This window comes from Pipistrellus kuhlii, unplaced genomic scaffold, assembly GCF_014108245.1.
Source record: "Pipistrellus kuhlii isolate mPipKuh1 unplaced genomic scaffold, mPipKuh1.p scaffold_m20_p_1, whole genome shotgun sequence".
NCBI classification, from domain to species: Eukaryota; Metazoa; Chordata; class Mammalia; order Chiroptera; family Vespertilionidae; genus Pipistrellus; species Pipistrellus kuhlii.
In genome coordinates, this window is record NW_023425404.1 from 111,567,856 (window position 1) to 111,592,349 (window position 24,494).

The window sequence follows — 24,494 nt, forward strand, 5'->3', positions numbered from 1 at the left end:
GAAGTGTAGTCTGTGTATGTGGAAGGGGGTCCACAGGGCTACTGATAGAAAGGAACTCTAGAAATCAACCCATAGCTGGGCTGGGCACAAAAAGGCAGCCTGAAGCTTTTCTTGTTAACTGGCTTCACTGTGCCAGGTGAAAAAGACGTACATAGTGATGTGAACAGAGTGGCACACAGGGCTGGGACGAAAAATTTGCAAGTTCGAATGTTTACTTTGGTTCTTTTTTTTTTTTTTTTTTTTTTTCCCTCTTTAAATCCTTGCTTTTAATTACTAAGCCCAGTACATAGGATCACCCAATTAAAAACACTCTGAGAGGCTGCAGGGGAAAGTTTTTTTTGTGTGTAACCTGGGGATCAGAGTGGGGAGAAAGGATTAGAAAACCAGCTCTGGGCAGTCCATTTCCCAACCCTGTATTAAGTGCGGCAGGGAAAACAAAAACTAAATACTGGGTAGGGAGGACTTATAGCCCTGGATGTCAATACAGAAACACTGTCACACAGGGGTTGAATTACAAATTGACTCTTGTATAAAAACAACCATAGGCAGGCTGAGAAACAAAGAAATACTACCTGCTTGAAAACAAGATTGTGGTTTATGACACAGAAGAGCTGTGGAACACAGGGAACTTTAATACTGTCCTGACTACCTGACAGGAAACAGGTGTGCCAAACAGAACAGTAAAGGAAGTGAATGACCTTCACCACTGCACAAAAAACTAAATTTTTTTCTCACTTGATTTTACCTTTTTAATTATTATATTTTTATTTTTAATAAGTATTATTACTACTATTATTTTACCTTTTTTAAACATTTCATTTTCTTTTTTCTTTATTTTATTTTGGGATTAGTGTTCTACATTCTACTTTCATTTTTCCTTTAGCAACATTTTACTCTATCTCAACTTTACCTTTATTCCAACACTCTCTTCCTCCCCCCCTTTTTTAAAAATATATATTTTATTGATTTTTTACAGAGAGGAAGGGAGAGGGATAGAGTTAGAAACGTCAATGAGAGAGAATCATCGACCAGCTGCCTCCTGCACACCCCACCACTGGGGATGTGCCCACAACCAAGGTACATGCCCTTGACCGAAATTGAACCTGGGACCTTTCAGTCCACAGACCAACACTCTATCCACTAAGCCAAACCAGTTTCGGCCCTTTTCCCTTTTTGTTGTCCTGTTTATCTTACCTTATCCCTGCAAGCACACCTTTTTAATTATATCCTATCTAATAAAAGAGTAATATGTAAATTGACCATACCCCTGCTACACTCACAAGCTACACCGACCAGCCAATCAGGAGTGAGTATGCAAATTAACCCAACCAAGATGGCTGCAGCCAGCAATGGATGAAGCCAAGCTTCCCTCCACCCTGGCTGGCCCAGGCCTTCACTCAAAGTTACAAAGTTTCAATTATGGAAGATAAATAAATTCCAGATTGCAGGGCCTCCACTTGGGTTGCTGGGGGGTGTGGCCAGCCTGCAAACCACCACAGACCCCTCACCCAGGCTACCCCACGCCCAAAAAGAACCCCCAACCTGATCTGGGACACCCTTCAGGGAAAACCAGCTGGCCCCCACCAGTGTATCAGGCCTCTATCCTATCTAATAAAAGAGTAAAATGCAGATTGACCATCACTCCAACACACAGATGGCTGCCCCATGTGGTAAAAGATCCTGCCCCCATGTGGACACAAGATGGCCACCATAAGATGGCCAGCAGAGGAGGGCAGTTGGGAGGGTCCAGGCCTGCAAGGGAGAGCAGTTGTGATCAATATCACAGAGAGGAAGGAAGAGGGAGAGGGAGAGAAACATCAATGACGAGAGATAATCATTTGTTGGCTGCTTCCTGCATGCCCTCTACTGGGGATTAAGAACATAACCAAAGCATGTGCCCTGACCCAGAATCAAACTGTGATCTCCTTGCTGAAACCGGTTTGGCTCAGTGGTAGAGCATCGGTCTGCGGACTGAAGGGTCCCAGGTTCGATTCCGGTCAAGGGCATGTATCTGGGTTGCGGGCACATCCCCAGTAGGGGTGTGCAAGAGGCAGCTGGTCGATGTTTCTCTCTCATCAACGTTTCTAGCTCTCTATCTCTCTCCCTCTCTGTGAAAAATCAATAAAATATATATATATAAAAAAAAAAACAAAAAAAACAAAAACAAAACTGTGATCTCCTGGTTCATAGGTTGACACTCAATAACTGAACCACACCAGCTGGGCATGCAAACATATTTTTCATATTCAGACCAACCAATCCATAATCCATACACTCAACCACCTCTTTTATTAGGTTCTCACAGTGCTCTTACACTCCACACAATTGATATCCTGCCCTAACTACCTCAGGGCCAGGTAACAGACAACTAGAAATAGTCCCTATACCCCAGAGCCCAAACTAGCTAATTCTAAGCCTACTTACCCTACCTCATTAGTTTCTTCTGCATAAACCACTATAAAGGCTCTTGCCCATGTTTTCCTCTCATTCCTCCTGACTCTTTACCTGCCCTGGTGATGCCCCAGAGGTCCTACATGGTGTGCTGTGCTGTTTCTCCTGATTCTAGGGATCTGTGTGAATACCTTCCTTCATGACAATTATTTTCTGTCTGAGTGTCTTACCACACCCGGTAAAAACAGATCCTAGGTACATTTTAAAACACTGTCACATGCTGGATTTTCAACAAATGTCTGTTGAGTAAATAATTAATTAGTTTACTGTTGATTAGAATATGGAAACTGCCACCCTAATTAGCCTGCTAGTTCACCTAGCCCTCAATTCTGATATCAGCGAATGCATCATAGAAGAATGCAATTGTCCTTCTTGACATCAATAGCTAAGCCACATCTTCAAAACAAAACAAAAAATCTCCTTAATGAAAAAGACATAGGAATGTCATGCTGTTCCCCATCTTCCTTGAATATAAAATGAAAAAGGAAGGGGGCTAGTTTCCATTGCAGTGAGTTAGCTTGCTCCCCTTCACTTCTACCATCTTTAAACCTAACCCTTAAATTTAGGAATAGTGAGGAAAGTCCATAAATTAAGACAAGTCTAGCCAATAAAAGTCCTGTCTAGGAGATGGCAGGAGAATGTCCTTGCATCATTTCTGGCTGAGCAGCATAGATGCATAAGAATGTTCTTGCAGGCCATCTGTAAAAACTCTTAGCTCATTTAAGCAAATGTGCAAAGAGACCATGTCCTTCATTTCCAGTTAATTCTGATCACTGATGTAGTCATGAGTCTTTATGTTACAAGTGCCAGAAAAACCTATCTCAAACTGGCTTAAACAATCACAACTCATTTGCACACAAAAAGTAAGTCTGGAGGTAGACTGATGCCCTTTTAAGGTTATAACAACTAAAACAGAAAAAGTCTTAAAAAACAACAACAACAACACACACACATGCAATAAAGTAACCATATAAAAAGGGAGAAAAAAAGAAAAGTATGAACACAGGGTATGAAAGTGTGAACAAGTCAAGAGTTAAATGAGGTCAGGGAAGGGTTATGTGAGGTCAGGGAAGGTTCTGTGAGATGGGGAGGAAGCCATGTGGTTAAGATTGGGGTTTTGTTTTGCATGAGTTTTAAGATGTTGGTTATATTATGGAAAACATAATAAACATAAATAAGCACACTGAGTTGGAAGCAGAGCTAGAACTAGAAAAAAAAAATTTCTGAACACCTCGTCCAGAGTTCTAGGTTTAGAAAAGAGAAGAGCTTGTGCAAAAGAGAAAAGCTGTTGTCAGCAGGGGTATGGGCTTCTGGTCCAATAGCTCCTCTTCTTTTGCCACAGGGAGAAAGGGCAGGGGGACTTTGTAATAGTCTGTACTCAGGTAGGCACAAAGTCATGGCCTTATTGTGTCCTAAGAGAGGATTCAAGCTAAAGAATTTCAGATAAATACATATTTTGTATTTCTCTCTCTTTTTCTTTAGACCTCACTGAGGATATATTTTTTTATTAATTTTGAGAGAGAGAAGAAGGGAGGGTCAGGGAGAGAGAAAGAAACATGGGTTGGTTATGTCCCATACACGCCCTGACCAGGAATCAAACCCACAACTTGTTGGGTATATGGGATGTCACTCCAACCAACTGAGCCACCCAGCCAGGGCTCTCTCTTTTTTGTAGGGAACACATTAGCCATTCCTAAATATAATAGATAGATGGGATAAGAATCAACAAATGCAAAACAGATATTATTTAGTGAAATCTTCCTTTTATTGTAAACTGAAAATTTCAAATGCTGAATAATTCATTTTCACATTAATAGGCAACACAATTGAGTAATAAGAGAGCTATCTGATTAAGAAACTAAATCTTAGGTCACAATCCATAAGTCTGACTCTTCTTTTATAAAATTAATCTCAAATGGATAGGATCTTGAAATAATATATATGTGAAGCTTACATGCATGAGAACAAAATAAAACATTTCAATATTTTCACACTCTTTAATTATTGGAAATTGGGTGGAAGCAGATGTAAAAACTAAGTGTGGGCCTTATAGGAATTTTTTTTTCTAGTTCAGACCATGTTTAAAATTTTTCCTAATGATTGTTCAGTATCTGACTAAAGCATGATTCCTCAGGCAAAGTAAAGTGGAGCTCAATAATCTTTTGTGGATTTTTATCAATACAAAAACTAAACTAAATTATATGAAGAAAAAGAACTCTCAGAAACAGGTTTTTGATAGTCTGCTTTCCCCCTCCCCCCTCATTACCCCACTCTTCACCACACATGCCATCAGTTTATTATTGAGCAAAAATATTGTCCTGGATTTTCATTTTACTTTTTTTCTGCTTATGAAAGATTTTTTAAAAAGTTTGCTAATAGCCAAAACCGGTTTGGCTCAATGGATAGAGCGTTGGCTTGGGGACTGAAGGGTCCCAGGTTCGATTCCGGTCAAGGGCATGTACCTTGGTTGAGGGCATATCCCCAGTAGGGGGTGTGCAAGAGGCAGCTGATCGATGACTCTCTCTCAGCGATGTTTCTAACTCTCTATCCCTCTCCCTTCCTCTCTGTACAAAATCAATAACATATATTTTTTTAAAAAAAGTTTGCTAATAGTGTGCTGAGTTGACATGGTGTGGAACTTAAATATTTACCAGTATACTAAATTATCAAGCATTACAAAAGTCAGAACACTCTTGTGTTTGTTTGTTTGTTTGTTTGTTTGTTATTGTGGTCAGCTTTCGACAGAGAGACAAAAGCCAGTGTGAAGGCTGTGTCTGACCTGCCTCATCAAGTTGTCTCAAATGTTCTAGAAATTACCCCTAACCGGTTTGATTCAGTGGATAGAGCGTCAGCTTTCAGACTGAAAGATCCCAGGTTGGATTCCTATCAAGAGTATGTACCTTGGTTGTGGACACATCCCCAGTAGGGGGCGTGCAGGAGGCAGCTGATAGATGTTTCTCTCCAATTGATGTTTCTCTCTATCCCTCACCCTTTCTCACATAAAAAAAAAAATCAATAAAATACGTTTGTTTTGTTTTTTTTTAACAGAAACATATCAATGAGAGAGAAACATCAATCAGCTGCCTCCTGCATACCTCCTACTGGAGATGTGCCCACAACCAAGGTACAGCCCTTGACCGGAATCAAACTTGGGACCCTTCTATCCACTGAGCCAAGCTGGTCAGGGCATCATCAATGTTTCTAACTCTTTATCCCTCTCCCACTGGAAGTGTGAATATTAATCAGTACAAAAGAACGTTTTTGAGCAGAGATAATATGACTTGGAGTGTAACTGACCTGACAGTAGAGCGCAGTACGGACAGCAGTAGGTACACAGTGAGAATAATGGAGCTCTGGGGTTGGCAGGTCTAGAGAAGTAGGTTAGGAGATAAGGAACAGGAAATAACGAGCTCAGTATTAAAGATGTTGAATTTAAGTTATTAACAGGACATACAAGATCAGCATATAGTGGGAAATGCAGAACTGTCACTCTGAAAGGTAACATTACAACTTAACTAAGGTGATAGCAAGTCATGGAAGAGCGACCACTGAGGCTGTGAAAAACATCAGGTCGGTCTGAAGGGTAAATACCCCATCTCAGTCCCTCAGCAAATTGTAACAATTGCACAGGTACCGGCAGAAAATCCTCCTCTAACAAACTTAGAGGCTTTCTCATCAAGACTTATTCACAAGCAAAACACACACACACACACACGCACATGCACACGCGCACACTCTCACACACACACACACGCACATGCACACACATACACACACATGCACGCACACGCACACACACACACGCACATGTGCACACACACACATGCACGCACACGCACACACACACACACACATGCACACACTCACTCCCGGGTCCTCCAGGCTTTTAAAAAAGGAGAAATGTCTTGGTTATAAAATGTTAGTGCAGGGCAGGAAAGACTTTTTCTCTATTCTCTTAGGCTCTGTGGTTGGGCCCGAGAATTAAATTGACAAAAGATGGATTAAAAGGGGAAAGCAGCCCTAGCTGGTTTGGCTCAGTGGCTAGAGCCTCGGCCTGCAGGCTGAAGGGTCCCATTCCAGTCAAGGGCATGTGCTTGGGTTGCAGGCTCAATCACTGATATTGTGTGGAGGCAGCCAATCAAAGATTCTCTTCATCATTGTTGTTTCTATTTCCCCATCTCCCTTCTTCTCTGAAATCAATAAAAATTTAAAACAATAAAAAAGGGGGGGATATACAAGCTTTATTTAATGTTACTATTTCTATGTGTACACATTTCTGTATATAAGACATAAAGATGAAAAGAAGTAGGTAGGCCTGAGAGCTTATACACACACCGCTGTAACAGAGTGAGAAATTGTGGAGACCTGATGAAATAAAGGAAAAATGGGTTGGGTGAAGGGCAGTGCATTGTGGGAAAGTGACTAGGAAGTAAATGAGGGAGATGAATGGAAGATAAGGATTATTTTTCGGTACAGATTCATCTCAGCATTGAGTCCCTGTCTTGGGTGATAAAAATGTTCTTTCTGCTATAGGAAGGACACCTTTATCCCAGGAAACTTATGCTTTGCTCTTATGTAGAAAGGAGGGCAGAGAACCCTTCCTACATCTGCTGCTTCTCAAGTGCCTTCAGCTCAAAATAATCCATATGCCATAGTGTGCTGCAACATCCTGCCAAACTACAACTATACAATCACTTTGGGAAATAAGTAAATGAAATAGAAATTCACCTATCGGTGGCCATTTTTTCCAAATAAGGAAAATTAGATATCTGTAAAGTAATGAATATTAATAAGCATAAGATAGGATAGAAAGTTATAAGACAGGACAGAAAATGCTATTCCAAATGGGGGAGGGGGTGGGGAGGCATCAGCAAGTCTTGGGTGCTTAGAAAGGCTCCATAAGGGGGACAAGACAATTAAACTAGTCCTTGAAGTGAGGTAGGATTTGGAATCCTATATAATAAAAACCTAGTACACAAATCAGCAGAACTGCAGAACGACCTGCCATTATGATGTGCACTGACCACCAGGGGGCAGACGTTCAATGCAGGAGCTGCCCCCAGCCCACAGGCCCTGACCAGTGGCAGTGGCAGGGGGTGAGGCCAGTGAGTAGGCGGGGCCAGGTTGCCAGCCAAGGCAGGTGCCAGCAGGAGCCTCAATAGTCCCACTGGTCACCCCACAGATCAGCCTTGATCGCTGGCCAGGCCTAGGGACCCTTCCTATGCATGAATTCCATGCACCAGGCCTCTAGTATAGAGACAAGGTAGACAGCTATCACCAACAAAAAGAGCAATGCTATAGTTGGGAAAATACAGAGTATAGGTATGAGAAAGCAAGTATTCTTATCAAAGAGAGTAAAGGATTTTAAGATTGAAAATGTTGGCTAAATTCTCAAAGGTAATATCTTAAGGATTCGGATTTGATTCAGAAGCCAGGAAACTCTGGAAGTTCAGTGGGCAGGAGGAGGCATGGAATGATCATAGCTATATTTCAGGAAGGCAAAATGGCAACACTATGTAAGATGTAAGGAGGAAGAGAGCCTGGAGGTGGGCAGAAATGATGCTCTGTCATATTAGGATGCAAGGTTCTATGTCCTAATAAAGTATCAGTGTCCACATTTCATAATGCAATTAGCACCATTTAAAATGATAATGCTCTCATTATGCTAAGTCAAAGATGTCAGTCACAAAAAGGTCACATATGGTCTGATAGTACTCATATGATATATCCAGAATAGGCAAATCCACAGAGATAGAAAGTAGATTAATTGTTGTCAGGGGCTGAAGGAGGAGGACGAAAAGTAATAGTGCATGGAGTTTCTTTCTGCAATGCTGAAATTTTTATAAGATTATTGTGACAGTAGTTGCACAACTTTGTGCATATTCTAAAGAACACCAAATTATATGCTCCAAAAGGGTGAATTTCATGCTATATGAATTATATCTCAATAGAGTTGTTATTGAAAAAATAAGTAGAATGGTGATACTCTCAAACTCAGTTGAGAGGCCATTTTTTTTCTGTCTCCTTATGAATTTTAGCCTGAGGGCATTTTTAAAAGTTAAGTTACTTTTAAAAATAAAGAATCTTCATGGAATAACTCTGCTAAAACAGGACACCATGGAAGAATCACACAGGGCACTGTGAACTGCTATCAAAAAGTAGGGATCCTGCTCTTCCGCCATGCTGCCAGCGTGAGTGGGACAGGGCCCATGCTAGCATGGAGATGGCTCTTTTGTTTATTGCATCGGACTCGGCTCCCTGGTGGTCCTTGGGGATCATGACTGGAATCCCCAGCCAGGACCATGAGGGACCCCCGTTCCGAAGAGCCTGACTGGCCGCGGTAGGTGTGTGTTTGTCTGTGTTTTTGTGTGAGCGCTCTGGAGGGACTGCCCCTCCATCGGGGCTCTCACCTGGGTGTTTACTGGCTGCTGCGTCAGCCATGGTTTGAGTCCAGATTCGAATCTGTAATAAATTCTAGCATGCTTAATCAAAAAAAAAAAAAAAAAGTAGGGATCCTTCAGAGATTCCCTTGATCCAATGTCCCAATTAAGGTCCCAATTAAGGTGATATGGGGTTATTTTTAGTTTTACTGCTCTGTTCATAAGAATGGTAGCTAGGAGAGAAAAACTAATCTTCATTCAATACCACAATCAATTGTAGATGATGCTAATTGGCTAAGTATTTGGTTTTCTAACTACTAGAGGCCCAGTGCATGAAACTTGTGAATGGGGGTGGGAGGGTGGGGGGTGGGGGGGTGTTTTACCAGGCTGGCAGGGGAGGGGAAACAGTTAGAGGCAATCAGGTAGGCAGGCATGCAGGTGGGCAGTTAGGAGTCAGCAGTCCTGGATTGTGAGAGGGATGTCCAACTGCTGGTAAACCAGCAGTCAGATATCCCTCAAGGTGTCCCGGATTGAAAAGAGTCTAAGCTGGGCTGAGAGGACCCCCAGCCGCCATAGGCCTCGTCACTCCTTAGTGTCCCTCCTCCCCACTGGACTGGTTGCCCCCAACTGGCCTCACCTTGCCAGCCTAGTCACCCTCATCTTCTACCCCACCAATCTGGTCACCCCTAACTGCCCCCCCCCACTGGCCTGGTTACCCACAACTGCTCCCCCTGTTGGCCTGGTTGCCCACCCTCCCCCACTGGCTTGGTCGATTCACTGCCCCCCTTTGCTGGCTTGGTTGCCCCTAACTGTCCCCCCTGCCAGCCTGGTCGCCCCTCATTGCCCCCCTGTTGGCCTGGTCACCTCTCACTGTCCTCCCGCCAACCTGATTGCCCCCAACTGCCCCCCCCCCACCAGCCTGGTTGCCCCTCACTGTCCTCTTCTGCTGGCCTGGTTGTCTCTCACTGACCCCCCTGCCAGCCTGTTGCCCCCAACTGTCCCCCCTACTGGCCTGGTCACCCCACACATCCTGCTGGACTGGTCGCTCCATGTAGCCTGCTGGTCAGTTGTTTGGTTGCCCCTTGCTAACCTCCCTACTGGCCTTGTTGCCCCATGCAGCTTGCTGTTGGGTTGTTACTGGGATGGCGTCATGACCAATTTGCATATTACCCTTTTATTTGTATAGATTTTTTTAGGTCAAAGTCTAGAGCTACATTAGGCAACACAGCCTAAGTCTTTTAAGAGGATTCCTATGTTGGCTGTAGAAACTTCCAAGTTGATTAAATCTGATGTATCCTTGATATATTTACAGCTAATAGAGAAAAATTAGACTTTGGGGTTATCCAGTGTCCTTCACACTGGCATTTTTCTTTCATTAAATCATGGACCTTTGTTCTTTGTCCTTCATGGCACTTGTAATCAAATAGAAAGAGAAATATTAACCACATAAAAACATACACATAAGTATATGTTTTTACTAATCGAAGCAAGTTTTCTGATAGGTAAGTATTAATTTGCAATACCATAAGAGAGATTCAGGGGATGGATGGCAGTAGGGAATCAGAGAAAGGGTTTCAGAGGAAGCAGTATTTATTTACTCTTAATTTAATTTTATTGTTTAAAGTATTACAAATAGTAGTACATATGTCTCCTTTTTTTCCCCTATTGACCCTACCCCGGCCTCCTTTACGCCCCGGCACATGCTCTCACCCCACCTCACCTCCAGTGTCTTGCAACCATTGGTTATGTTTATATGCATGCATACAAGTCCTTCGGTTAATCTCTTCCCCCTTTCCCCCCAATACCCCTTCCAAGACTTCCCGCTGTAATTTGACCATCTGTTCTCTGCCTCTGTATCTATCCTTTTGTTCATCAGATTATAATGTTCTTTATTATCCATAGATGAATGAGATCATGTGGTATTTTTCTTTCACTGACTGGCTTATTTCACTTAGCATAATGCTCTTCAGTTCCACCCATGCTGCTGCAGATGGTAAGAATTCCTTCTTTTTTTTTATAGCAATGTAGTATTCCATTGTGTAGATGTACAATCGTTTTCTAATCCACTCATCTGCTGATGGGCACCTAGGCTGTTTCCAAATCTTAGCTATTGTAAACTGTGCTGCTATGAACATAGTGGTGCATATATCCTTTCTGATTGGTATTTTTGTTTTCTTAGGATATATTCCTAGAAGTGGTATTACTGGGCAAAATGGCAGTTCCATTTTTAAATTTTTGGAAAATGCCATACTGTTTTCCACAATTGCTGCGCCAGCAGTGAAGGAGGGTTCCTTTTTCTCCGCATCCTCTCTAGCACAAGTCATTTGTTGATTTCTTGATAATAGCCATTTTGATAGGTGTGAGGTGGTACATCATTGCTGTTTTGATTTGCATCTCTCAGATGATTAGTGACTTTGAGCATGTTTTCCTATGTTTCTTGGCTTTCTGAATGTCCTCCTTTGAAAAGTGTCTATTTAAGTTGTTTGCCCGTTTTTTGATTGGATTGTTTATCTTCCTTTTGTTAAATTGTGTGAGTTCCCTGTAAATGTTGGAGATTAAACCCTTATTGGAGATAGCATTGGCAAATATGTTCTCCCATGCAGTGGGCTTTCTTATTGTTTTGTTGATGGTTTGTTTTGCTGTGCAGAAGCTTTTTATTTTGATGTAGTCCAATTTGTTTATTTTCTCCTTAGTCTCTCTTGCCCTAGGATCTGCAGAGGAAGTAGTATTTAAACTGAAGTAGGAGTTAGCCAGGAAAAGAGGATCAGCATTTTACAGTAAGATAGAATCTCAAGTCAGGTCAACTGTAGTAAACACACTGAAATTACATAACCTTAACATACATTTCATTGGTCCTAGTAGTATAACATAAAAATATTACAGATCAGCCTTACTGATGTGCCTCAGCGGTTGAGCACTGACTCAGGAACCATGAGGTCACTGGTTCGATTCCTAGTCAGGGCACATGCCCAGGTTGTGTGCTTAATCTTCAGTGGGGGTTGTGCAGGAGGCAGCCAATTCATGACTTCCTCTCTCATCAATGCTTCTATCTCTCTCCCTAAAAATCAATAAAAATATTTTTTAAGAAAAAAATTACAGGTGATCTAACAATATGTAAAAAAAGTCACACATTTATTTTAAGTATTAATTTGCAATACTAAGGTTATACACTTTTGGCTTGGGGCAATATATTTTCATGTATTATGAAATTATTAATTCTCATTTAATGTTAATGATCTTTAATGTGAAGTTTAGAGCTAATTAATTACTCCTTTAACCTACATTAATTTGTTAGTTACTCATGATGAATCTAGTAAATGTTTCTGTGTTAGTCAGCCAAATTAAGTTTTATGGATAACATATCAAGATAGCTAAGCATGCACATGATCAAATACTTCAAAAAATAAACATTGCCATCATTAGCAAATAGAGTTAGAAAACAGGGCTAAACATTATGATATATTAAATAGTAATCTATCTGACATTAGTTAAATGACCAAACCTGTAGTTTCCATAGCGACAGGCACTGTTGTATCAGAACCATGCCTCATCACTGTTTCAGAATCAAAAGTGGGTAACTGAAAATGACCTACGTCCTTAGCATTGAATTCCTTGACTTTAGGCAGAGTGCTCTTGCAGACTTTTTAAGAACCATGAAGATTTCAAACAAAGAAAACCAGCAATTGCACCAAGTAATTACTGACAAAAATAAAGAGGAAAATTTGAGTGGTGCCCCAAGTGTGACCCAGGTACCAGCAGCATCAGTGTTACCTTGGAACTTGGAAGAAACCATTGTGCCTCAGAATCACCTGCATATGTGTTCTAGGCAGGTGATTCTGATGCACACTGAAGTTTTTTTCAAACCTCATTGAATTTAAGATGAAACCAGATTAAAAGCTTACCTCAATTTTCTTGCTGCTTTCTAAATGTTATTTAATATAATTATTTCCATTTAGAGCAAGTGGAAGCCATGTAATAGAATATCGTGATAGCCACTAGTTCAAGAATTCAGCAATGAATTTGAATTGCTAGACTTGCCCTAGCTGGTCTGGCTTGGTGGATAGAGTGTCAGCCTGCAGAGTGAAGTGTTCCAGGTTCACTTGATCTCCATTGAGGGGCATGCAGGAGGAAGCCAACCCATGATTCTCTCTCATCATTGATGTTTCTATCTCTCTCTCCATTCCTCTCTGAAATAAATTAAAAATATATATATTATAAAATTGTTAAACTTTAAAAAAATATGTTTTTATTTATTTTTAGAGAGAAAGGAAGGGAGAGGGCAAGAGAGAAACACTAATGAGAGAGAAACACTGACTGGCTACCTCCTGTACACCTCCTAATGGAGATGGAGCCTGCAACATGGGCATGTGCCCTGATCAGTAATTGAACTGATGACCTCTTGGTTAATGGGTCAATACTCAATCACTGAACAACACCAGCCAGGATAAAGTAGACATAGCAAGAGATTAACAACAATCCTATATAATAAAGGTCTAATATGCTAAGTGTCCAACCGTTCAACCGGTCAACCAGTATGACACACACTGACCACCAAGGGGCAGATGATCCAACTGGTAGGTTAGCTTGCTACTGGGGTTCAAGCCAATTGGGACTGGGCAAGACAGCAGGACATGCCCTGGAGCCTCCCATGATCCCTCCCAACCCTGATCATGCACCAGTGGGGTCCCTTGGCTTAGCATGTGTCCTCTAGCAATCCGGGACCCCTCAGGGATGTTGGAGAGCTGGTTTCGACCTGATCCCTGCAGGCCAAATCCATGCACCAGGCCTCTAGTAATTAATAACAAATTAGAATAATTATAACAATAAACTAATAAAAGTTATGTGGATGTGGTATCTCTCTCAAAAAATATCTTATTATAAAGTACTCACTTTGTCCCTTAAAGGAAGCACTTTAAGGCTTCTCTTTGGCATACTTGAATTGCCAACATCAGTACTCTTGTGCTTTGGGTCCATAGTTTAGTAAAGAATGGGGGACTTGAACAAAGCAATGTGATACTGCAACAATCAATCTCATAACCAAGATGGCGACTAAGTGACTAAGGGGTGGGGAGTGTATGCAGCCTGGAGACTTTGGACAAAGGGATGATTCACGTCCCAGGTGGGATAGTGCGAGATTTCATCCCACTACTCAGAAAGGCTATGACCTTTAAAACTTATCAATTGCTTAATTCTGGAATTTCCATTTAATATTTCCTGACTGTGGGTGATGCAGTAACTGAAAGCAAAGCTGCAGTGAAGGAGAGGGTGCCTCCTGCATATTGAAGGCATCCTTGTGGAGCACAGTCTGGTTTTCTGTAGGAAGACTTTGTCTAATTTTTCTTCTGCTCCATTTTTAGACGTTTCCCAATGCTCTGAGCTGTCAATTAAGTAAATTTAAAAGATAAGTTTAACCTACGTATTAGAAATTGAAAGGAATATCATGGAGCAGACCTTGCTGTAATGCCAAAGGCAGGTCTGTGAGGAAGCATATCAGGCACAGTGTTTTGAGTCACAAGAAATTAATGTCACAACCAAGCAATTATGTAACACATCTCCCCTTCCTGGGGAGATAAATTGAGACAGAGTGAAAAGGCTGTAAGGAATGCAGCCATATTAATTCTTGGCGAAGAATTTGATGAACAAAATGAAGAAGTAAGAGTTGGCTTTTTCGATTCTTCCTATTAAGAAAATCTCAAGGAGTTCCCAGAAAGAACAAGGAGCTACAGTGTTATTAACACAACCCACATAACTATATTAGGGAATACAATTTCTTCCTGGTAAAGACCTGGAGATAAAGCTAGGAAAAAGTTCCCACTTGGCATACACATAAGGCACTTTATTTCCCTACATCCTACTATAACTAAGTTTAGGGAATAGATCTCCTTAAAGTGAAGTTAGTGTACAGTTGAACTGAACTCTGAACTGTTTAGTTTTCTCATTAGATTAATAGAGATACCATTGTCTATCTTCATTTATAATGATGAGAAAAATAAAATAGTATTGACCCATTAACCAAGATGCCATGTATGTATAATATATCAAGTTTCTAGCACAGTACCTGGCATACAGTAAGAACTTAGGAAGTGTGCATATCTGTCATCATAATCAAGATCTTCATTAAATGAACCATATCACCTTTGTCATCATGTTCTTTGTATTTGGGATATTTTATTCACAAAATTTGACAATATTGGCATTATATAAATCTTGCAGAACCCAAACTCAACTTTAGTCCTGAAACTAAATTGCATTTTAATATCCCTCTACTCTACGGAGCATGAAACTAAACACAGTTCCTCTTCATCCTTAGCATAGTTTCAGAAATTTCTTCCCAAAGGTATTAATAATTTGAAATTCAGAAAAATCAACTCCTGACGTAATTCGTACACCACCAGATTTATTTTCTATTGATTATCAGGAAAGTTTTAGAGCTGCAAGTGAAATGATTTATGCCACACACACACACACACACACACACACACACACACACGGTTAAGAGGCATGCCCAAAGCCACCCACGTTGGCCCCGGGCTGGACTGGCTCAGGTCTCCTGACCACATGCCAGACTATCTTCATTGTCATTGTTGCATCAAGTATAAACTACACAAAAAGAGCCTCCCATTTGTCATATTAAACAACTTCCTACCAAGGATGTGCATACTTCCCTTTTAACAAATACTTGTACACAGAAGATTTAATCCTCTGAGTTTCTAAGAAACCAAGGAAACACTTAAAACACTAACATGTATTTCAGCTGAAATAATGTCTCATATAAAAGAATTAAAATGTGTTTTCATGTATAAACATTACTAACTCACTAAGTATAATTGAAGTGTATAAATTATGTGCATTGTATGGGAATATTTATTTATTTATTTTCATTGGTTTATTGAGACTCCTTGATACTATTAGATCTAGTAATAATTAATGTTGTTTTCTAATACTTTTTTTAAATCGAATTTATTTAAACAATACAACAAAATTTAATCAACAATATAGTTGCTGTTGTTTTCTACTACTTGTGCCCAATGCTCAGGAAGCATTTTAATCCCTCTGTTGTAAAATTCTTGTGATTTTGATGCAAAAAATTCGGTCAATGCATTTTTGAGGCATTCTTCATTATTAAATATTTTTCCAAGAAAAAAGTTTTGCAAAGAACGAAACAAATGGTAATCGGAAGGGGCAATAACAGGAGAATATGCAGGTTGAGGGAGAACTTCCCATTCCAACTGGCGCAGTTTTTCAGCAGTGATTCTTGCAGTATGCGGTCGTGCGTTATCATGGTGAAGAATTACGCCCTTCCGATTAATCAGCGCGGGTTCTTTTTCTCTTAAAGCTTGGGCTAACCTTTCCAATTGGGCACTATACACTGCACTTGTAATGGTTTGGTTAGATGGTAAAAGTTCATAATGAAGAATTCCTTTAAAATTCCACCAAACACACAACATCACTTTTTTCGCATGCAAGTCAGGTTTTGGCGTGGGCTGCGGAGCCTCATTTTTGTCCAACCATTGAGGCCGCCTTTTCAAATTAACATACAGCACCCATTGTTCATGTCCGGTAACAATTTGCTCTAAAAACGGCAAACGGTTTTGACGAGAAAGGAGCGAACTGCAAATTGTGACTCTTTGATTACGGTTGTTGTCGGTCAACTCATGAGGAACCCATTTTCCAAACTTTTGGACTTTGCCAAGTGCACGCAATTGATTGGAAATTGTTTTTTGTGAACAATTTAAAGTTGTCGCAAGCTCTTGTTGGGTAATTTGAGGATTTTGCACCAAAAGAGCTTGAAGAGCTTCTTGATCAAAATTGGACACACGGCCTCGACCACTCTTGTCATCTAACGAAAAATTTCCCTCGCGAAATTTCTCAAACCAACGCTGGCATTTTCTGGCGCTAACTGCATCTTGACCAAGAGCACTACAGATGTTTTTTGCAGCCTCACTTGCTTTTCTTCCTAATTGGAACTCGTAAAGCATGCAGTGCCGAATATGCTCTTCATCCGCCATCTTCTTAGCCCTAGTTTTGCAACAAAAACCAAACCAAACACAAACTTTTTCAAGCAAAACTTGTTAATTGCACTTCACACGTTCTGTAGATACCACGTGTTTGAAGGTTATGTCAATACAAGTCAACGCCAAGCAAGATTTTAAACGAATGTTAAAAACGACATTAATTATTACTAGACCCGATATATCAACTCATTGACTCAGATTCCAAAGAGATTCTTTTTTTTTTTTTTTTTTTCAATGCCCTGGCTTATTCTCCAAAAGAGTTTAAAATAAATATTGTGATGTTTATACAAGGCAATCATTCCCACATTCACCTTCTAGCATCTAAAACACCTGCCCTCCATTTCCTAAAGTAAATTTACATTTGGAGAAAGGGTTTTGATAACATCTTTTTTTTAGGCTAGAATTTTATCAGCTTATCAATCCTAATATATAAAAACCCTGGGTCCGTCATATCTGCAATGACCAGGAGGCTTGACCAACCGGAAATCAGTTCTGCAGTCAGTGCTGGGTTGGATTTGGCCTGAACCAGCAGTTGGTTATTCCCCGAGGGGTCCCAGATTGGAGAGGGTGCAGGCTGGGCTGAGGGACAGCTCCCCAGTGCAAGAATTTCGTGCACTGGGCCTCCAATATAAGATAAAAATTCAAACTCCAATTACACAAACTGACTAGAAAATGAAATGTTGTTTTAAGGACAATATGAATACCAATATTATCAGCATTTTGTACCTTCTCCAAAAAATTGATTTTTCTTTATATATAAATGAAAAGAATTCCTTTAATTTACACTGCCTGCATCAGCAATCAGCTTCCCTTTGTAAATGAATCCATCACCCATATGTCCTGTTTTATCTTTGAGTGAATGTTGACTTCAAAAATTTATCCAATCAATAGAAGAAGCTTGCTTGCTCTTATTTGTTTACTAGAGGCCCGTTGCATGAAGATTTGTGCAATAGGCCTTCCTTCCACTGGCTGCCAGTACTGGTTTTCCTTCAGCACCCAGGACCCAGGCCTTTACTCTGGCTGCCACCTTCCATCTTCACACTGGCCAGAGACTTCACTCCATCCGGAGCTTTCAGTGTTTGCTCCAGCTGGAGCCTTCAGTCTTCTCCTCTCTGGCTGGAGCACCACTCCTGTAGCTCCTTCTACCCCCCCACCCTCTCCCTCATAGCAGGCATCTCACCCTGCCTGGCAGCTCTGTGCCTGCATATGCAAATTAACCAGCCAACTTTGTTGGGTTAATTTGCATACTCACTCCTGATTGGCTTGTGGGCATTGTAGAGGTACGGCCAATTTGCATCTTTCTCTTTTATTAGTATAGATTGCTTGAGTGAAAAGCATTAGTGAATCTAAGTTTAAGGGAAAAGAATAGCCAGTTATAAAACCCCTATCATCACTATGCTAATTTTACAGCCTTCTTCAACTTCCAGGTTCAAAACAAAACTTTAAATTTTCTAAATTTCTCTTATGTGTTATTATTATTTTTAACAAATGCAAAACCTGGGAAGTAACTATTTTGCTTCTTTTTTGGATGAAGAAAATAGGACCAGTGTAAAAAATTAAAAAAGAAAGAAACCAATAAAATCAAGAAAGGACTGGCTATAGCTGGCATGTCTCAGTGGATAGACCATTGGCCTATGGACTGATGGGTCCTGGATTCAATTCCAGTCAGGGGCCCATGTCTTGGTTGCAGGCTCCATCCCTAGTGAGGGGCATGCAGGAGACAGCCAACTGATGATTCCCTCTCATCATTGGTGTTTCTATATCTCTCTCCCTCTCACTTCCTATCTGATATCAATAAAAAAATTTTTTTTAAAGCAAGAAAGGACTGAAAAAAAGCAATAAAGTCTAACATTTCCAAAAAAAATTCATTCTGAAATAATTTCGTTTTATCATTAGTTAAGTTAAAGTTCAAAATAATATGAGTATTTTTTAAAAGCAAGTTTGTTTTATTATTTTTATACTATACTATGTTTTATGAAAAAGCAGAGAATAAAAGACATGAACAAATAATTCTAAAATTCTTCTTTTAAAATGTCAATTATAGTTGAAACTTTATAAGGAGTGTTCCTCTCCATTCTGGAATCTCCATAGAAATACTACTCCCCACCCTTTAGGCTTTCTTCTAGTTTATATCAATATTATTATTTATCAAAATAACCCCTTTATTTTGCCATTCTTTGATTTTTATTTTCTGTTCTTAATACATTTTACTTCTTTTTGTAAACAATAATTTCCATAAATCTACATAGCTAAACCGTACATAGTTCTATAATTTTCCCAAATGTATCCTTTTCTTGGTTCTCTCCATGTCTACCTCTGAATCATCCACACACTCCCTAGAACAAACTCCAATCTTCTGAGGGGTTTGGGGAGAGGTAAGCTGACCTTCTGCATGAGGACAAGGGAGGTGATCGGGGAGTCCAAGTTGTAAAGTCTTTCAAACATCAGTGACACTTTGTGCCCCAACTATCAGAGGTTTCTGCTTCTACAGATTCCTGTGGTGTGTTTTTTTTTTTCTTCAAGTTCCACAGAGAGAAGTTGGCTCTCCACCCCCAGTCTTGGGTTTCAATCTCATTCAAACTGCTAAATCAGGTATCACTCATCTACTTTCCCAATCTTTGTTGACATCTTTTGTCTGTTGTCATTTCCTCCCATTCTCTTTGTTCTTGTGGGTTTGTTCCTTTTTAATCCTTTAATATCCTTTTAATGTGGTTTATACAAGGAACATGAATAAATGCATCTGTCTAATGCACTATAATTTACTGAAAGTATTTATACTCATTATATGCAAAGCATGATTTTCTATGTGTGTGTTTTTTTTTTTAACATAATAACAACCATTTCTCTTGTCTGCTCCAGTTGTCTCATTTTCTGCAGGTAAGTCTGATGAACTAATTGAGTGTTGTTGTTTTTTAACTGGAGACAACATTCAGCCTTAGGTAAAATTATAAAGTAGATAAAGTTCATTTTCAATGTTTTTAGCTAATAAAATTAAGTAACTATCCATAGAGATTGCCAAATCCAGTGTCTATGCCTGAAAAGAGCACATCTTATAATTTTTTACCACAAAGAGCACTTTTATTCTGAAAGCACTAGAGCTTCTGTGCTAGCTCTATGTTTCACTTTGGCAGGCGAGAATTCTACCACTGAACCACCAATGCTCTACTATGTTTCACTTTGGGACTCTCATCAAATAACCTATCTTCGTTATGCCCTAGGTTTCCTGGCCTATAATTAGAGAGAATAATATCTCAGTCTCTCCCTATGACATGCCTATGAGGTAAATATGGTCAGGAAAATCCTTTAAAAAAATTCAGGTGCACCTATGATTTTTTCCCTATACCTAATGGCGCACTAACTAATGCCACTTGAAGGGGCATACGTTTGACAATGTTACTTCTTAACCTCATGTCCCAAATATTTAGTTAATCATACATTTAATTTAACAAACAATAAGTAATATTTATAATAGTGTGCATTTTTTTTATTCTGAATAAACATTTCAGATGATTAAAATGGAGAGTCTTAACGAAAAACATTCCTGTATTCTTGATTATTTATTTTTTACTGAATTCATTGGAGTGACATTGGTTAATAAAATTATATAGGTTTCAGGTCTATAATTCTATAATACATCATCTGTATATTATATTGTGTGTTCACCATCCACAGTCAAGTCTTCTTCCATCATCATTTATACTTTTATCTTCTTCATCTCCTCAACCCCATTTCCCCCTGGAATCGCCATACTGTTAGGTCTGTGTCCAGCCCCACAACCTCCCTCCCCTCTGACAGCTGTGAGTCTGTTCTCTGCATCTATGAATCAGTTTCTGTTTTGTTTGTTAGTTGATTTTGTTCATTAGATTCCACATATGAGTGAAATCATGAGATACTTGTTTTTTCTGACTGGCTTATTTCACTTAACATAATGCTCTCCAGATCCATCCATGCTGTTGCAAAGTGTAACATTTCCTTTTTTTTTTTTTTTAATAGCTGAGTCGCATTCCATTGTGTAAATGTACCACAGCTTTTTTCCCCACTTATCCACTGATGGATAATTGGGCTGCTTTCAAATCTTGGCTATTGTAAATAACACTGTAAGGAACATAAGAGTGTATATACTCTTTCAAATTAGTGTTTCCAATTTCTTCAGACATATTCCTAGAAATGGAATCACTGGGTCATAAGGCGGTTCCATACTGCTTTTGAGGTAACACCATACTGTTTTCCACAGTGTCTGCACCAATTTATATTCCCACCAGCCGTGCACAAGGGTTTCCTTTTCTCCACATCCTCACCAACACTGGTTGTTCATTGACTTTTTTATGATAGCCATTCTGACATGTGTGGGGTAATATCTCATTGTGGTTTTAATTTGTATTTTTCTGTAATTAGTGACATTGAGTATTTTTTCCCTATGCCTATTGGCCATTTGTATGTCCAACACAAATGTATCAGTGACAAATATGTTCTCCCATATAATGGATTGTCTTTTCATTTTATTGATAGTTTCATTGCTGGGCAAAACCTTTTTAGTTTGATGCAGTCTCATTTGTTTATTTTTTTTTTTGCCAAAGATATTTATCAGAAAAAATAGTTTAAATTGAATTAGACCGCCTTCTTACAATGTTCACAAGAATAAACTCAAAATGGATTAGTCTTAAATGTTAGGCTTGAAACCATAAAAATCTTAGAAGAAAACATAGCTAGCAGGAGGAGATATATATTCCAAGTAAACTTTTCCCTATGTTTCTTTTATAATTATTATTAATTAGTGGTGTGCTAATTAATGCCACTTAAATAGAATAAGTCCCAAGTGAGACTTTTTAAAACCTAGTTATTGATTTATGGTCTCAAGATTATTTAAGAAGCTTTTCTTCCCATTTTGGCAATCTATTCTTGACACAAGAATCTAGGCCAAATCAAAGTTTCTTAAATAATTTCTGGAATAAAAACTGTTGAAAATTCTCTATAAATATACTCTCAGTTTATGGCATTAAAATTATATTTAAAACCCAGTCTATAATACAAAGTATGTTAATACATGCTCTAGTAGAATATATGTCTTTAAGGCAAACTCATAGGTCTCCAGCCTCCCTTTTTCAGTATAGGAAAAATTATATTCCATCTGAAGTATGAAATTTGGTGAGTAACAAACTAATCTAGCAGTGTTCTTAAAAAATATACTCCTTTGTTTATCAGTCATCACTAAAAAACATTTATTAATTATTCATAAAATATAGACTTTCCCTAAAGAAATTTAAAGTACAGGAAACTATATTATAGAAGATGATATAAAACTCTTGATATTTTCATAGATTGTGAACATTTTTATAGAAATTTCAGATGGAAACCTAGAAAAATTTAAAAAAATATTTTCTAAGCTCAATAAATGGCTCTTGCATTCCTTTGGGCATTAAATAGCATATTAAAAAATATTTGACTTACTGTAGACTCCACCAAATAAAACTATTAGAAACCACAAACAAACACAGTAAAGTTTCAGTATACAAAATCAGTATACAAAAATCAATTGTGTTCCTATAAATAACAATTAAATTTTAGAAGAAGAAATGAAAAAAAAATCCACTTTATCCAAAAAAATAGCACCTAGGGATAAACTTAACAAAGAATGTGAAGGGCCTTTCTGGCAATGGCCTCCACACGACAATGTGCCTCTCGTAAGACTCTCCTCCGTCCCTCTTCAGAAGAGGAGAAGAGGAAACACAAGAAGAAGCGTCTGGTGCAGAGCCTCAGTTCCTACTTCATGGAGGTAAATGCCCAGGATGCTATAAATCACCACCGTCGTTAGCCATGCACAAACGGTAGTTTTGTGCGTGGGTTGCTCCACTGTTCCCTGTCAGCCAACAGGAGGAAAGGCAAGGCTTACAGAAAGATACTCCTTCAGAAGAAAGCAGCACTAAAAGCACCTCAAATCAAGGTGAGTGGGAAACCATTCAATATTTTGGATTAAAAAAAAAAAAAAAAAAGAATGTGAAGGACCTATGCACTGACAACTGCAAGACATTCATAAAGAGAAATTTGCGAAGACACAAAGAAATGGAAAAATATTCCATATTCATGGATTGGAAGAAGCAACATAGTTAAAATAGCCATATTACCGGAAGCAATATACAGATTTAATGCAATCCCCATAAAAATCCCAATGGCACTTTTTAAAAAGGAATAGAACAAAAAACACCAAATTTTTAAGGAACCATAAAAGACCTTGCTAAAGCAACCCTGAGAAGAAAGAAGAAAGCTAAAGGTAACACATCTCTCTAACTTCACATTATACTATAAAGCAACAATAGTAAAAATCAACATGGTACTTGCAGAAACAAACAAACAAACAAACAAACAAACAAACAAAAAACAGATACATAGGCCAAATTAATTCATCTAACTGCTGGAGGAATTACACCACATGAAACATAAGCAGTTGGAAATCACACAGCTTTTTATTACTCACACAAACTCCTGAGCGGCTGCGGGTACAGACAGGGATCCCTGTGGTGGTGTCCCCTGTGGTCCGGCGGCTGGGCTGGGCTGGTCCAGGTGTAGGGGCCGGCGTTCTTCTCCCAAGAGTTTGGTCGCATCGCATTTGGGATTACTGGCCATTCTCCTGTATCTGGCAGGAAGAGGCGCGTGGAGCGGTGTCACTGCACTCACTATTTCATAAGCAATATATAGTATATTACATCATTATACGATATAGATACCAAAATATAGTATCATAAATACTATTGATAGTAACTTTATAATAATAATAATGATATTATATTTTTAAAGTCAAATTACAGAATTAGAAAGTTAAAAAATAAGAAATGATCAACATACCTAATAATGAAAAAAAAAACCAAATTAAAGCAATAAAGATATACTATTTTTACCAATCAAAATAATAGGGTGAAAGGTTTTAAATGACAATTCTCACTGCTGTAGAAGTACGGTAAGACAGATATTCTCATATATTGAAAGTGGGGATGCAAATTAGTACAGCCTTTTTTGAAGGCAGCATAGCAATATATATTAATACTAGAGCCCGTTGCACGATATTCGTGCAAGAATAGGCCTTCCTTCCCCTGGCTTTGCTCCCAGACTTGCCTGGGAGTCCGCGAGTCCTCACTCCCGGCCAGAGCTCTGTTCCTGTAGCTCCCTCCGCCACCCACCTTATAGTAGGTGTCCCACCTCTCTCGGGCGGCTCCATGCTCCATTGGCAGGTTAATTTGCACACTTACTCCTGATTGGTTGTGGGTGTAGTGGAGGTATGGTCAATTTTACATGTTTGTCTATTATTAGATAAGATAGTAATACTCTGCCTCAGTGGTATTGCTTATAAAAATATCACCTTGGAAATTCATGCTAAATATAAGGGGGAAAATCATTATATACAAAGACCAAAATTTCATTATTATGTATGACACTGAAGAAATAAAACACATTAAATTTCAGTGACAGTGAAATAGTTAAGAGTGCTATAGTGTACACACTTGATGGAATATTATGCAGCAGCTGAAGTAAATTACATATTCACTAGTAGTTCTGCACACGAATATGTGTGCCAATAGCTTGCTGCCACCCTCCAGTAGCTCTCTGCTCGCTGCTCTGCCCTCCTGTAACTCCCCCTGACCCCTTCCTTCCTGCC

The 24,494-nt window shown here is 39.3% G+C and overlaps 1 pseudogene; it reads left to right on the forward strand.

The window, feature by feature from the left end:
• Window positions 1-22,499: 22,499 nt before the first annotated feature.
• Window positions 22,500-22,770, forward strand: LOC118719187 (annotated as a pseudogene).
• Window positions 22,771-24,494: the final 1,724 nt, after the last annotated feature.